Genomic DNA, 14,648 nt, shown 5'->3' with positions numbered 1-14,648 from the left:
TACTAATAAATACAATAACGCTATATCCTCTGGTACAACTCTGAAGCATGCAGAAATGTCAGCACTGCCTCTGTGATCAGCTGGTGGTTCTCATTATCCATGCCAAAGAAAGATTTAAGAGAGAAGGAAGAGACTCCCAACTCTACCAGACTTTTATAGAAGATTTCCCTCTCTTTCCTATACCTTTCACATTTTAGGAAGACATGCCCGACAGTTTCAGTCTCTCCACATTCACACCCCCCATCTGGATGTTTTCCCACAATGCACAAGGTACTGTTCAACCCACAGTGTCCCAGCCGCAATCTACACATCTTCACCCTATCACTCCTCGACCCATATCCATCCACCTTGATTTTGACCCGAGGCTGCAGAGAGAAATAGTGCCTTCCCTTGGTCCCCCTTTCCCACTCAGCCTGCCACTCCGCCTCAACTCCTTTCTTTATCTTCTCTCTGAGTTCTACTCTTCCCATTGAAATGCCTATCTCTTCCTCCCTTCCCAGGCTCTGTTTGGCAAGGGAGTCAGCCATCTCATTTCCCGCAATCCCAGCGTGCCCCGGGACCCAACAAAACTCCACTGACCAGCCTGCCTTCGCAATCCTATATAAAACCAACATTATTTCCTGAATGAGATCAGGGCGAGCTTTAGACCCACCTGCACTCAGAGCCATCAGTGCAGCAGCCGAGTCAGAGCATATAATCACCTGGCTTGGTCCCACTTCCTCCACCCACCACAATGCCCAGAGGATGGCAAGCAACTCTGTCACAAATACAGAGCTGCCATCAGATATTCTTTGTCCCTAGAGCTGCCATCAGATAATCTTTGTCCCTTACCGACAAAGAATTCTCTCTTCTGAGAGAATTGTTGAATATATACACAAATGTTCTTGAATGTTTGATTATAACATCATACTGTGACATCACAAATGTTCTAGAATGGTCTATTATGACATCATATTGTGACATCACAAATGTTCTAGAATGTTCTATTATGACAAATAAAGACGGTTCAATGACTTTATCTAAATCCAATCAATATTCCTAATGCCGTTTCAATGTAAGGTTATAAAAATAAACATATAAACATTCATACAAAAAAAATAACATTCATACAATAACCTAAATATACAGCTAAGTCCCATTGTATTCTGAAATGTAGACCTAAACAGTGTAGCCAACTAAGCCAATAGAAATAAGGTATAACTCATGAGTGCTTTGGCTCCTATATTAGAGTTTGGAATCAGGGCTGGTGGTCTATCGCCCTGCTCTAAAGACAAACTCTAAGCATGACCAACATCGAAAGAGGGCGACATCGAAAGAGTCGCCAAGCTTAACCAGTTGGAAACGAGGCGGACAGCAGGGATGTGCACAGGACTTTAGAGGGGCAGGTGCTCGGGCGGCTACGTGGTGCAGTGGGCAAGGCGCTCACCTTGAATGCTGGAGACGCTGGGTTCGATCCCAGCGCTCCACATTGCTTTCAGTTTAGCTGGTCGTCCGTACTAATACACATTGGCAGTATTAGGGGGTGGGAAACTGATGGGTGGGGATCGGGCGTTGTGGACAGCGACTCCTACAGGTCGGTTGGTGCGCCTGCGCAGTAGAATCAGGAAGCGATGGGGGCGGCGCCCCTCCAAAGCGCAGACCCCTGATGCTGAAAGATCGCGCTGTGCAGGTGAAAATATGCGACTGCTGCTACCTCGGGTATCGGACGGGCCCCGTGCTATGTATGGCTTAGTAGTCCATATTGCAGCCGGCTTGTGGGAGGCAAGAAACAGCATTCGAGACAGGGGAGGGTTAAATTGGACGATACGAAATTGGGATGGGAGAAAAATAGAAAATGGGAGAAAAAGTGGATAAAAAAAAAAGAGGGGCAGGTGCTCAAAGGCTGAAAAGGGCACTGGGCCTGCGCTATTTTTGGGGGCCCTTTTTGGGCGGGGAGGGGCCTTTTTATGCTCTTTGGGGGTTTTTGGTGATCAAATATTGAATATTGAACTATAATAATCAGTGCAGGAGCTCACTTATCCTTGAAAGACACTTTTATCACTGACTTAAAAGGCCCATACATCTCCATAAATGTTCAGGGCGGAGGGAATAAGTGCTTACCCTACAGACCCCAAGTCTGTTAGGACAGCAGACTCGGTTGGCACTGCTCAAAACTTACCTTTTTAAAATAGCTTTTAAATGAATTATTATCTTTATTTCATTGTCTTATTTTTCTTTATTTCTATACATTTTACTTAAATATTTTATTATAATTTGTATCATTGTTTTATGTAGTTTTTTAATAATTTTATTTGTTCTTTTTTAATGTCAACATATCTATTCAAATGGCGTACAACCTAATTTACACAAATAATAACTTATACTATTATACAAGAAACACACAATCCACAGTTAAACAAGAAACAATTAAATAATAATAATAAAGAATAAAAGAAAGAGGGAAAAAAAATCTCACTATTCAGATCACATTTGATTTTCATACTGACTAAATATTTTTTTTTATAATTTTTTTTGAATTGATAAACACTATTACATCCCTTAAGCTCGCTATGGAGAGAATTCCACAACTTTACACCAATAACTGAAGGACACATCTGTTTAAGTGTGGTACGTGCAAACTGATGTTTAAAATAGTATTCTCGCCTACTAAACTCACTTTCTAAATGAAAAAGATTTAGTAGTTTTTCTGGCAGTGTATTATTTCTTGCCCTAAACATAATTAACATTGTTTGAAACGTAACCATGTCTTCAAGTTTAATTATTCTAGATTTAATAAATAATGTATTTGTGTGTTCTCGATGTGAGAAGTGGGTTTTGAACACAGCCCAATCGCTGAACACAGGAGAGGAGAATGGAGCGTTTCAAAAGGTTTTAATGGTATTTCCCAAGCAGACAAGTATTACATCAGGAATGTGCAACAGACAGGGGTTAGAATGTTCTTGGGGGGTGAGGACAGGTGCACTCCCAGTGCAGCTGTGGGCAGAAGACACAGGTCTGTGTCGGGAGAGAGAGCAAGAGCCAGTGGCGGCTGGTCCATAGAGGGCGCTAGACCGCCGCCCCCTCTGGTTAAAAGAAGAAGAAGAAAGAATTATTTTGCGTGTCCTATTCATCCCCTGGCCGCGTGAATACTTTCCCCAAGGCAGTTGTCCTTCTGCGTTCGGTTTACGCGGCCTGATACAACTGCCTTGGGGAAAGTATTCACGCCCCCTGGCCCCTAGCGGCCTAGCCCCCTCCAACCCCTTTTCATGGGCGCTCGATCTCAGCTCCACGGTCAGTGCGCAACTCACAGGGCAAATACATACGTACGTGTAAATAAATACGTACGTACAACATAACACAATCAAATACGATATCCGAGGGCGCTTGGTCTAGTGCCCGAAGTAGTCACTCTATTGGCTGAAAGTGGCACGTGACATCGCCTCGAGGGGCTACTAGGAAATACGCTCTGCTAGTAGTTGTCTGGTTGTCTGCTAGTAGTTAGCTGGTTCGGTAAGAACAACAACAACAACAAGCTATATGGCTAGCTGGATGCAGTCTGGGCAGTGGACATGGACATCAACAGTCTGGACAGTGGACATATACAGGACCGAGGCGTGCTTCAACTAAACAAGTGAGTCGCGTTCTCTCTCTCTCTCTCGCTCTCTCTCTCGCTCTCTCTGTTAGAGCGATGCTCTGTTGTTGTGAGGGGGAACTAACTAATTAATTTCGCCGCGGGGGGGGGGGGGGGGGGGGGGCATAATCACCCGGACAATGAATGGTAACTTGTTTAAAATGACAAGATATACATATGTGATTATTATTGGATGGATCTGAGAGAGAGAGAGAGAGAGAGAGAGAGAGAGAGAGAGAGAGAGAGAGAGAGAGAGAAGCTGTGCGTGTTTGTGTAGGGCTATTGGTTGCATTTGACTGACTGTGATCATATATTGATTGATGGCAATGGTGATAATATTCGCCAATGCGTGCCTTGGTACATGTTTGCAAAATGTTTGGTATAGCGCCCCCCCTGGAGAAGAATTCACCAGCCGCCACTGGCAAGAGCACTCCTTGTGCAGCACGAGATGTCCAGGCAGGAAGGTGCACTGGAACGGGGGTCCTTGGCACAAGAGAAACAGATTAGAGCAAGGAATAATCACAAGAGCAGGTTAGCAGGGCTTCAGGCCGAGACGTCGTACCTAGGTAGTGATACTAACACCACGACAACTTCTGGTCAGCGTCGTCCGGTAGAAGTAGGGTCTTCATCAACGGGGGATGGGATACAGCTGTGAGGAGTGAGGTGCCTGACAGCATGTGAATCAGGGGGATGAAGTGCAGCTGGGCTGAGTGACGGGAAGTGAAGGGATGCTGGCCATATAAGGGCGTGAGGCTTCCGTGGTGGAAGGGAGGATGAGGAGGAGTGCGTGGTGGATGGAAAGGAGGATGAAGCGGAGTGCATGGTGGATGGAAGGGAGGATGGAGAGGAGTGTGTGGTGAATGTGAGGGGAAAAGGAGGGGGAGTGAAGTACGCTCGTGCTGTGACTATGACACTCGATAACTCACTTTATGTGTGATTCTTACAGCCCTCTTCTGTAGTATATAATGGTTTTATATTGGTCCCATAAGTATTCCCCCATACTTCAACACAATAACTGATATAAGGTGAGATGAGTGAACAGTAGAGTGTTCTCATTGCCTCATACTCTAACATACTTATATTAAAGTATATTTAGTTTTTAAGAATTGTAAAGGATAGGCAAAAATAAGCATGTGCTTCAGCCTATTCCTTTTTTCGGTCATTGAGTTTGGATTTTGTGTGTGAGCTTACTTTGAATATGTACATTTGTGATTTTTTCTTTTTTTTCTTTTCCTTTTGAAAGTCCACACATGTGTGTTTTTGATTTATCTGTAAACAAAGACCGAAAATAAAACTATTCATCATCATCATCATCAACACATCCTTTACTTTATTCATAACAAAAATACTCTTGGACATCTTTTTTTTAACTGTGCTATGTGCGATTTCCATGTTAATTTATCATCCATAATCACACCAAGAAAATGAAATTCATTAACTCTCTCTATATCAACTCCATCTATGGTCAGTACTATATTTTCATCTAGTTTTCGATTGCCAAAAATCATAAATTTAGTTTTCTTCAGATTCAGTGATAGCTTATTTACCAAACCATTTCTTTAGCTTTGTCATTTCATACACAATATTCATAATTCAAACATTCTAGAACATTTGTGATGTCACAGTATGATGTCATAATAGAACATTCTAGAACATTTGTGTACAGTATATATTCAACAATTCTCGAGATGATTCAACAATTCTAAGCGTGTTCAGCTGGATAGATACCCGATGATGGTCTAGCTATGGAAAGATGGAATTCTAACATGAGGGGGAGTGAGCGGTGGTGGAAGGCGAGCGAGGCAGCTTATGGAGAGCGGGGAGAGTGGAGTCCTCGTGAATGGCCCCGGCCGGTGCAAGACAGTCCAGGGTTTTGGGTGAATCGAGATGGGAGCGAGTGGAATGAGGGCTTGCGTCAGGAGGGACGCGAGTCACCGGGTGCGAGCCCAGTGTCCCCTCGGGGTGTGACGTGTGGAGAGGGAAGTGAGAAGGAGGTCTCGGAGATGGTGGAAGACTACGTTTGCTGTGGAACGGTGGGCAAGCCTTGCCCTCCGTTTTGCTGTGGCAAAGGGAAGGAGTCGGATGGTGTAAAGAAGAAGAAGAAGGAAGAGGAAGAACGGCAAATGGAGCTACGAATTTCCAGAACGACCGATATTCGCGATCAGTCGGAGTACAGTGGGGAGGAGAGGGAGAAAGAAGAGAGGGAGGAGGAGGGGTGGGAAACGGTGGGGAAGAAGAGGAAGAAGCGGACGGAGAGGAACGACAGCGATGGGGATAGCCAGGGCAAGGGTGAGAGTAGGGGGGAGGTGAGGGGGGGAGAAGGGGGGAAGAGGAAGAAAGGGGGGGACGATAGCTCAAGTGGGCCGGGAGACGAGGGTGCTGGAAAAGATGTGGCAAAAGCGGAAGTGATCCATATAGTGGTCAGGCTTGAGGGGGAGAGGGATGAGAGGAAAGTAGGTAGGCTCGAGTGGCCCAAACTCATTGCCGAGCGATTAGGAGAGGTAAAGTACGTGAACGTTTTGTGGGATGGGAATCTGGCCGTAGGGTGTGGTAGTGAGGGGCAGGTGGAGGTGGCTAGGAAGATGCAGAGCATTGGGGGGGTGGGTATAAGTAAGGTGGCGAGAGTAGGGGAGAAGAGGGGGGGGGGGGATGTAAGGGGGTGATAGCTGGGGTACCGGTCGAGGTTATAGTAGAGCAGCTGGTGGAAGAGCTAATGGAGAACGGGCGTAATGGCATAGTTAAGAGTGCAGAAAGGATGAAGAGGGGAGCAGAGAGGGCAGTGACGGGGACGGTAGTGATTACGTTTGAGGGTGGGGTTGTTCCTAGGGAGGTGTTTGTAGGGCGTAGGATGTATAGGGTTAGGGAATTTACGTGTAGGAAGGGGATGAGGTGCGCTAGGTGTGGCGGGGAACATGAATATGGGAATTGTGGAGAGGGAGTGAAGCCGAAGTGCTGTAGTTGTGGTGGGGAGCATAGTGTAGCGTTTCGGGGGTGCGAGGTGATGATGAAGGAGGTCGCGGATCGGAGAGAGAGAAGGGAGGGTAAGTTGACGTATGCTGGGGCGGTTAGCAGGGCAGGACAGGGTAGCCAAGAAAGGGTGCAGGGGGTTGAAGGAGGGCATTTGGCAGTGAGGGTAGAGCAGGTGGAAAGAGAGAGGGGAAGGGAGGAGAAATTAGGTATTGTGGCCTTCGTGGCAGGGGTAGTTACTGGTATGGCAGAGGCTAAGGGTAGAACAGAGATGGTGAAGATGATTGTTAGGATAGCGGTTCAACATCTGGGATTGGAAGGTCTGGACTGGAAGGAGGTGTGTAATGAATTGGCTGAGGGGGCTGCGAGGGACAAGGCTGCGAGGGACAAAGCAGCCCAGGATAAGATAGCAGGGGGCAAGGAGGGTCCCGCGGAGGGGGGCTCAGGCAGGAAGTAGCAGCAGTAGCTGCACTCCAATGGACAATGTAGTTGATGACGGGGTCCAGTAGAAGAAGAAAAAGAAGGTGAAGAAGGAGAAGAAGGAGAAGAAGAAGAGCCCATAAAAAGAATTGCGGAGGGCAGTAATACGCCACGAAGCGTCTACTCTGCCGGAAATTCAAATAAGAAGAAGAAGAAGAAGATCTCAGATCTCAGAAGACAAGTGAAGATATCACTTGTTGTTTCCGGCTACTTGTCTGTAAGCTTGAATATATTCTGTAGATACAATTTAAAATCCCCACATGGTAAAGGAAACAATGTCCTGTACAATCCTTAATGAGCTGCGTCTGGAGGGAAGGTTCTGTGATGTGGTTATTAAAGTCAACAGCACTGAGTTGAATGCCCACAAGGCCCTCCTGTGTGACTGCAGTGACTATTTCAGGTAAGTTTAGCTTGGTTCAGGTTAGCTTGGTTAGTAAACAGATATCATACTGTACTTTCTGTAAACAGATACTATACTGTAATTCTACTGTAAACAGATATTATACTGTATGTCTACTGTAAAAAGGTATTATACTGTACGTCTACTGTAAAAAGATACTATACTGTACTTCTACTGTAAACAGATAATATACTGTACTTCTACTGTAAACAGATACTATACTGTACTTCTAATGTAAAAAGATAATATACTGTAATTCTACTGTAAACAGATACTGTACTTCTACTGTAAACCGATACTATACTGTACGTATACTGTAAACATATACTATACTGTACGTCTAGTAAAAATATACTATGATGTACATCTACTGTAAAAAGATACTATACTGTAATTCTACTGTAAACATAATACTATACTGTACTTCTACTGTAAACAGATGATATACTGTACTTATAATGTAAACATATACTATACTGTACTTCTACTGTACACAGATACTGTACTTCTACTGTAAACCGATACTATACTGTGCTTCTACTGTAAACAGATACTATACTGTACTTCTACTGTAAACAGATACTATACTGTACTTCTACTGTAAAAAGATACTATACTGCACTTCTACTGTAAACAGATACTATACTGTACTTCTACTGTAAACAGATACTATACTTGTAAACAGATACTATACTGTACTTCTACTGTAAAAAGATACTATACTTCTACTTTGCTAAGACCCTATAGGGGAGAGTGGGGTGAGCAGTGCCAATTTTTACTTAAAGTGCCTTTAAAGCAAGGGGATTACAGTAATGCCCCCAACTAAAATATGTACACATCGTTTAGGATGTTGTGCATCCCTGGGGACAATCACTTTGGATCTTAAATAAACTGTTTCAGAAATATAGCTTTAGAAAAAAAAGTGGTTTTGTGGCACAACTTGCCCCCGGTGCGGGGTAAGTTGTGACATTAGAGAGAATACACTGGGGTAAATTGTGCCATTGATTGTAAAACAGATCATTTTAATCTCAAAAGCGGTAAAAGCTTCATCTCCTTTCCAACCTGACGTATAGTCTTCCCCTGTTGCACCTCTTTCACTGCTCTTTCCAACTTCTCAAGAGGAGTTGAAACCCTGTCTGTCTTCCATTTGTATATCTGCATGGCATGATGGATTTTGGTCTAAAATTAAGAATATCACATAGTTTTAGTGATCAAATGTAAGAATACAATGTACAATAACAATAAAATACAATAAAGTAATATATATAGTTAATAATTATAAGTTGGGGCAACTTAACAAACAAAACATCTGGCACAACTTAACCCAGGCACTTTGGCACAAATCACCCCAAACCTACCATTTTGAAAAAAATTCATCCCCCAGCTGTTTTGAGCTATCATCATGCTAACTGTATAGATGCATGGTGTAGCTTACTAAAGCACTAAAACATGTGTGAACTGTTTTCAAAGTTGTCTATAATTGTTCAAACACAGCAATCAAAAAACCTTGATCATACAAATTTTACTTGAACTTAAATGTGCTTACCTCTCAAGCCAGGTGTCTCCCTTCTTTGCAGGTTGAGTGAAATGGATGCCTCTTCAAAAATATGTTGTCACATGACCAACTTCTTCTATGGTTTTCTAGATAACAGGGGTGGCACTTCTTGCCCCTTGGCACTGCTTACCCCACTCTCCCCTACTTCTACAGTGAAAATATATTACTACTAGGGCTGTCCCCAACTAAGGATTTGTATAGTCGACTATGATTGGCAAAAGAAAATATATATATTTTTTTTATCATTCCATTTGGGCTGTGGGGGGTGCTTAATGTCTGAAGGGGTCGACTGAAGGCTTGTTGTCCTCTGCAAAAGCATGCAATTGGTCCACTGATGGATACATATTGATATTTGTCTAGTCTAGTGTGTTCATTAGATGGGTGAAATCCTCTTTCAGTGCCTCTGTGCCTGTTTTCTTAGGCAGTTGGCCTCTGGTATGCGTGCCATTAGCGTTAGCCACGCTTCTAAGAGGTTGGCAGTCGACTACGGCTCCTTTCGACCGATTAGTAGACTATTCGACTAATAGGGGTCAGCCTTAATTACTACACAGAACAGAATGTTGCTTACTGTTTACTCATCAGATATCTCTATACTCTGCGTCCCACAGAGTCCTCTTCACTCGCTGGAGCGACTCAGAGAAAGCAGTCTACACTATCCCTGGGGTGTCCCCGGGTATGATGCAGCTCATCATAGAGTACTCATACACACGCTTTGTGCTGGTGACAGCAGAGAACGTGGAAGAGCTTCTGGTGGCTGCAGACCAGCTTCTCGTCACTGGCATAGTAGGAGCGTGCTCTGACTTCCTAGAAGGCCAGCTGTCTCTGGAAAACTGTGTCGGCATCTGGAGGTTCACGGACATCTACTGCTGCCCTGACCTGAGGCGCAAGGCCCATCTCTTCACCGTGTGCCACTTTGAGGAGATGTTGCACGTCTCACCGGAGTTTGTGGAGCTGTCCCCGCAGCAACTGGTGGACATCATCGAGAGGGATGACCTGAACGTGAAGAGCGAGGAGACGGTGTTCAAGGCCGTCCTCCGTTGGATCGACCACTCCCGTGAGGAGCGTAAAACACACATCCCTTTGCTGCTGCCCAAGGTAACTAATTGTATTACGGATACACAAACATGGTTGCTAGTGCCTGAGCCAAATTTTTTTTTTATTTAATTTTTATTATTTTACTTTTTCTTGTTTGTCTGTCTCTTGTCAAGGTCATTATGATTCATGTTACTGTTATTATTGTTGTCATCGCTGTTGTCATTGTTATTATTATTATTATTATTATTATTATTATTATTATTATTATTATTATTATTATTATTGTACTGTTATGTTCTGTTTTATGTATGAAAATAAAATAAAATAAAAACATTTATAAAAAAAGAAAAAAACGAATTGTATTACTGTGCATTACATTAAAACAACACTAGGTTCCCTAATACAGTGGTTCTCAAACATTTGGGTCCAAACTGTTCCCTAGCAACAGAAACCGTCTACAACCGATTGTTGTACCCGCTGTCTGCTTGTCTCTTCCCAGGTTCGCATGGGCTTGATGAGGCCTGACTACTTCAGGAGCAACGTCCAGAACAACCCTGTGGTGAGGGACAGCCAGGACTGCAGGCCCCTCATTCTCAGCGTCCTGAACCCCCCTGACTCCGACAGGCTCCCAAACCCCCTGACCCGCCCACGCCTGCCCCAGGAGGTCCTATTGGCCATAGGAGGCCGGGGTGGCATGGAGGCTTACGATATCCGAGCCGGTGGATGGATGGACGCGAGCGCTGAGGGGGAGAGTCCCCGGGCCGCCCACGCCACCGCTTATCTCCACGGTCTGGTCTACTGCGTCGGCGGCCGGCGGGACGGCTATGAGCGTCTCAGCAGTGTGAGCAGGTTCAACCCTGTCACTCGCAGCTGGCTGCAGGCGGCTCCCATGCACTCACGCCGCAGTCATCTCAGCGTGGTCGTGTTGGACGGCTGTATCTACGCCATGGGTGGGTTCGACGGACACGGGCATCTGAACACCGTCGAGTGCTACGAGCCTGAAACCAACAAGTGGACAGTGATCTCACCCATGCTGGAGGACAGGAGCGCCGCCGGGGCAGCAGCCCTCCAGGGCAAGGTGGGTGGAACTGAGGGACACAGGGTGCTAGATGAACACAAGGAACGTTAGATCAGAAATCATAAATGTCTTTATTGCCAAGTAAGCTTGCACATACAAAAGAAGTGTCTGGGTCCTTTGGTGCATCAACATTAACAGACAATTAAAGTAGAATGAAATCAAATGGAATATATAAACTAAATTAGAATATTCTTTCTTATTACAGGTTTACATCTGTGGTGGCTCGTTCCAGCTCACAGCTGAGTGCTACAGCCCAGACACCGACCAGTGGACTCTGATCGCCCCCATGAGCAGCAGGCGTAGCGGACTGGGAGTCGCTGCGTACGGAGGATAAGTCTATGCGGTAGGTGCACACGGAGACAAATGCTTTATACTAGATATTTCTATAGATATGTATCATTTTACTTGCAATGCTGCTGTAATGCCCTCATTTCCCTAAGTGGATTAATACAGTGTCTGCCTGCCTGCCTGCCTGAGCCACACACTAAAACATTCCTCTCATGTGTCCTGTCCTCAGGTGGGAGGGGATGATGGTGAAGACCGCCTGCGTAGCGCGGAGGCCTACAGCCCCTTGACTGACTCCTGGAGCGCCCTGCCCGCCATGCTCAACCCCCGCAGCCACTTTGGCATCACAGTGCTGGACGACCTGCTCTTCGTGGTCGGCGGCCTCAATGACTTCACCACCCTCTCCAATGTGGAGCGCTACGACCAGAGCAGCGACAGGTGGACTGCAGCAGAGGACATGAAGATCCAGCACGGTGCCCTAAGCTGCTGCATAATGCATGGCCTGCCTAACATGAGCCAGTACGTTGCTCCCCGTGGAGGAGGAGGAGGAGGAGGAGGAGGAGGAGGAGGATGAGGAGGAGCAGGAGGAGGAGGAGGAGGAGGAGGAGGAGGAGCAGGAGGGGGAGGAGGAGGAAGAGGAGGAGGATGAAGAGGAGGAGGAGGAAGAGGAGGAGGAGGAGGAGCAGGAGGAGGAGGAGGAAGATGAGGAAGAGTAGGAGCAGGAGCAGGAGGAGGAGGAGGAAGAGGAGGAGGAGGAGGAGGAAGATGTGGAAGAGTAGGAGGAGGAGGAGGATTAGGAGGAGGAGGAAGAGTATGAGGAGGAGGAGGAAGATGAGGAGGAGGAGGAAGAGGAGGAAGAGGAGGAGGAGGAAGAGGAGGAGGAGGAGGAGGAGGATGAAGAGTAGGATGAGGAGGAAGAGGAGGAGGAGGAGGAGGAAGAGGAAGAGGCAGCAGGGGATCCATCTAAGAACCTTAAACATTTATTAGACCAAAAGAAATCCTAAGAAATTAATAAATTACTATCAGCCAAAGGTGGTGCATTTCTTTCTTCTAGTAATTCAGACAATATCGGTTTTTAGTTTGTGTAATGTAATGTAATATCTGTTTTTAGTTTGTGTAATGTAATGTAATATCTGTTTTTAGTTTGTGTAATGCACATAATATGGGAACTTGTATCCATATGGTTGAGCCTGTTAGGAATTGCACCCCCAACCCAAGCAGATTGCAGATCACTCTCTCTATATGGAGGTAAAAAAGAAAATATGGTCAAAATAATTAGCATAAAAAGGGCACTTTTTTATGAGGCACAAAAGGGCAGGTGCACCCGTTGGGCTCTATGTGTGCACGTGCCTGGCGGACAGTAATACAATTAGCAATCAATCAATCAATCAATTCAATAATCCACGCTCACTTAAAACAGCGCACCTCCTAGCTGCTTCTATAGAAAGTAGGTTAAAAAAAAATCAATCAATTCGCACGATTTTTATTTTGTTCCACAATGACTCATGACCCACTAATTACATAATCCAACATTGTGTAAGAAACTAACACATTCGCCGTGACAGAATCGTTTTTCATTTAGTCGTTATGACGCTGTCAACATATACATTCGTAACGTTTATTGCCCGCCATCTTGCCCGGTTGTGGGCGGGTCCTGGGAGTGTAACTTGACTGTTTCAGCCAATCAGAATCGAGAAATTTGCATGCCATTGTATAAAGTTTCTCAGACACTAGTAGGCCGTGAGCCAGGGCCCCAAATTTGGGCCACGGCTACCATCTTGGGGGACTAACTTTCATAGTGATTTTTGGGAAGGTATACACCCCTGCTGCTAGAAAATATGTGATAGCAATGCAGCAGTTGCCTCCAAATGTGTGCTATCATATCTTTTATAACACTACCAAGCATATTTTTCAGGCCTCCTGTCCGAAATTACATGCCCCAAATGAATCATGATAGCTCCTGAACCATAAGGCCTATATGCATGTGTCTGGTCTCCTTTGATAGGTAACAAGCTAGGACATATGAATCCAGTGTAAGTAAACCCACATATATTACCATTCCAGAGTAAATGGAGATACAATGAAGGAAAACATCATATTTATATCCTCGCCTGGTACATAATCTTAATTTAAAAGGCAATATGACCATTATTATTATATATATTTTTTTATCCACTTTTTCTCCCATTTTCAATTTTTCTCCCATCCCAATTTCGTATCATCCAATTCAACCCTCACCTGTCTAGAACGCTGTTTCTTGCCTCCCACAAGCCGGCTGCAATGTGGACTAAGTCATACATAGCACGAGTCCCCTCTGATACTCGAGGTAACAGCAGTCGCATCTTTCCACCTGCGCAGCGCGATCTTTCAGCGTCAGGGGTCTGGGCTTTGGAGGGGCCCCGCCCCCATCGCTTCCTGATTCTACTGCGCAGGCGCACCAACCGACCTGTAGGAGTCGCTGTCCACAACGCCCGATCCCCACCCATCAGTTTTCCCTCCCCCTAATACTGCCAATGTGTATTAGTACGGACGACCAGCTAAACTGAAAGCAATGTGGAGCGCTGGGCTCGAACAGGCGAACCCAGCGTCTCCAGCATTCGTGGTGAGCACCTTGCCCACTGCACCACGTATTGTATTATTGTATGTATGTATGTATGTATTATTATTATTATTATTATTATTATTATTATTATTATTATTATTATTATTATTATTATTATTATTATTATTATTATTATTATTATTATTATTATTATTATTATTATTATTATTATTATTATTATATTTATACAAACGTACCAGGCCAAAGCTCAAAGGCAGTCTCTGTGTCTGTAGGTTTCAGTGACCACAACATCATAGCAGTCTCCAGAATGATGAAGGTCTGTTAGGAATCCAGGTAAGAATGTTGAGTTCAGTCAGATCAAGGAGGAGATAGCCAGGTATAAGGAAGAAAATGACAACGGGGCGGTAGATCCGAACATTCTATGGGACACACTGAAGGTGGTGATAAGGGGGAAATTGATGGAGAAGACAGCAATGCTGAAGAAGGCCAGAACGGAGACATATCACAATCTGATAGGGAAGCTGAAGAAGCTAGAGGGGAGACACCAGATATCAAAAGAACAGGAAACGCTCGGAGAAATCAAAGAAGTAAAGGCCAGGATAAATAGGGAATTATTGACGGAAATAGAAAAGAAAGCGAGGTTCATGAAACAAACGTACTATGAAGGGGGACCAA

This window comes from Notolepis coatsorum (genome assembly GCF_963971535.1).
Source record: "Notolepis coatsorum genome assembly, chromosome: 17".
In the NCBI taxonomy this organism is placed as follows: domain Eukaryota; kingdom Metazoa; phylum Chordata; class Actinopteri; order Aulopiformes; family Paralepididae; genus Notolepis; species Notolepis coatsorum.
Note: the sequence above shows the minus strand (reverse complement) of the source record.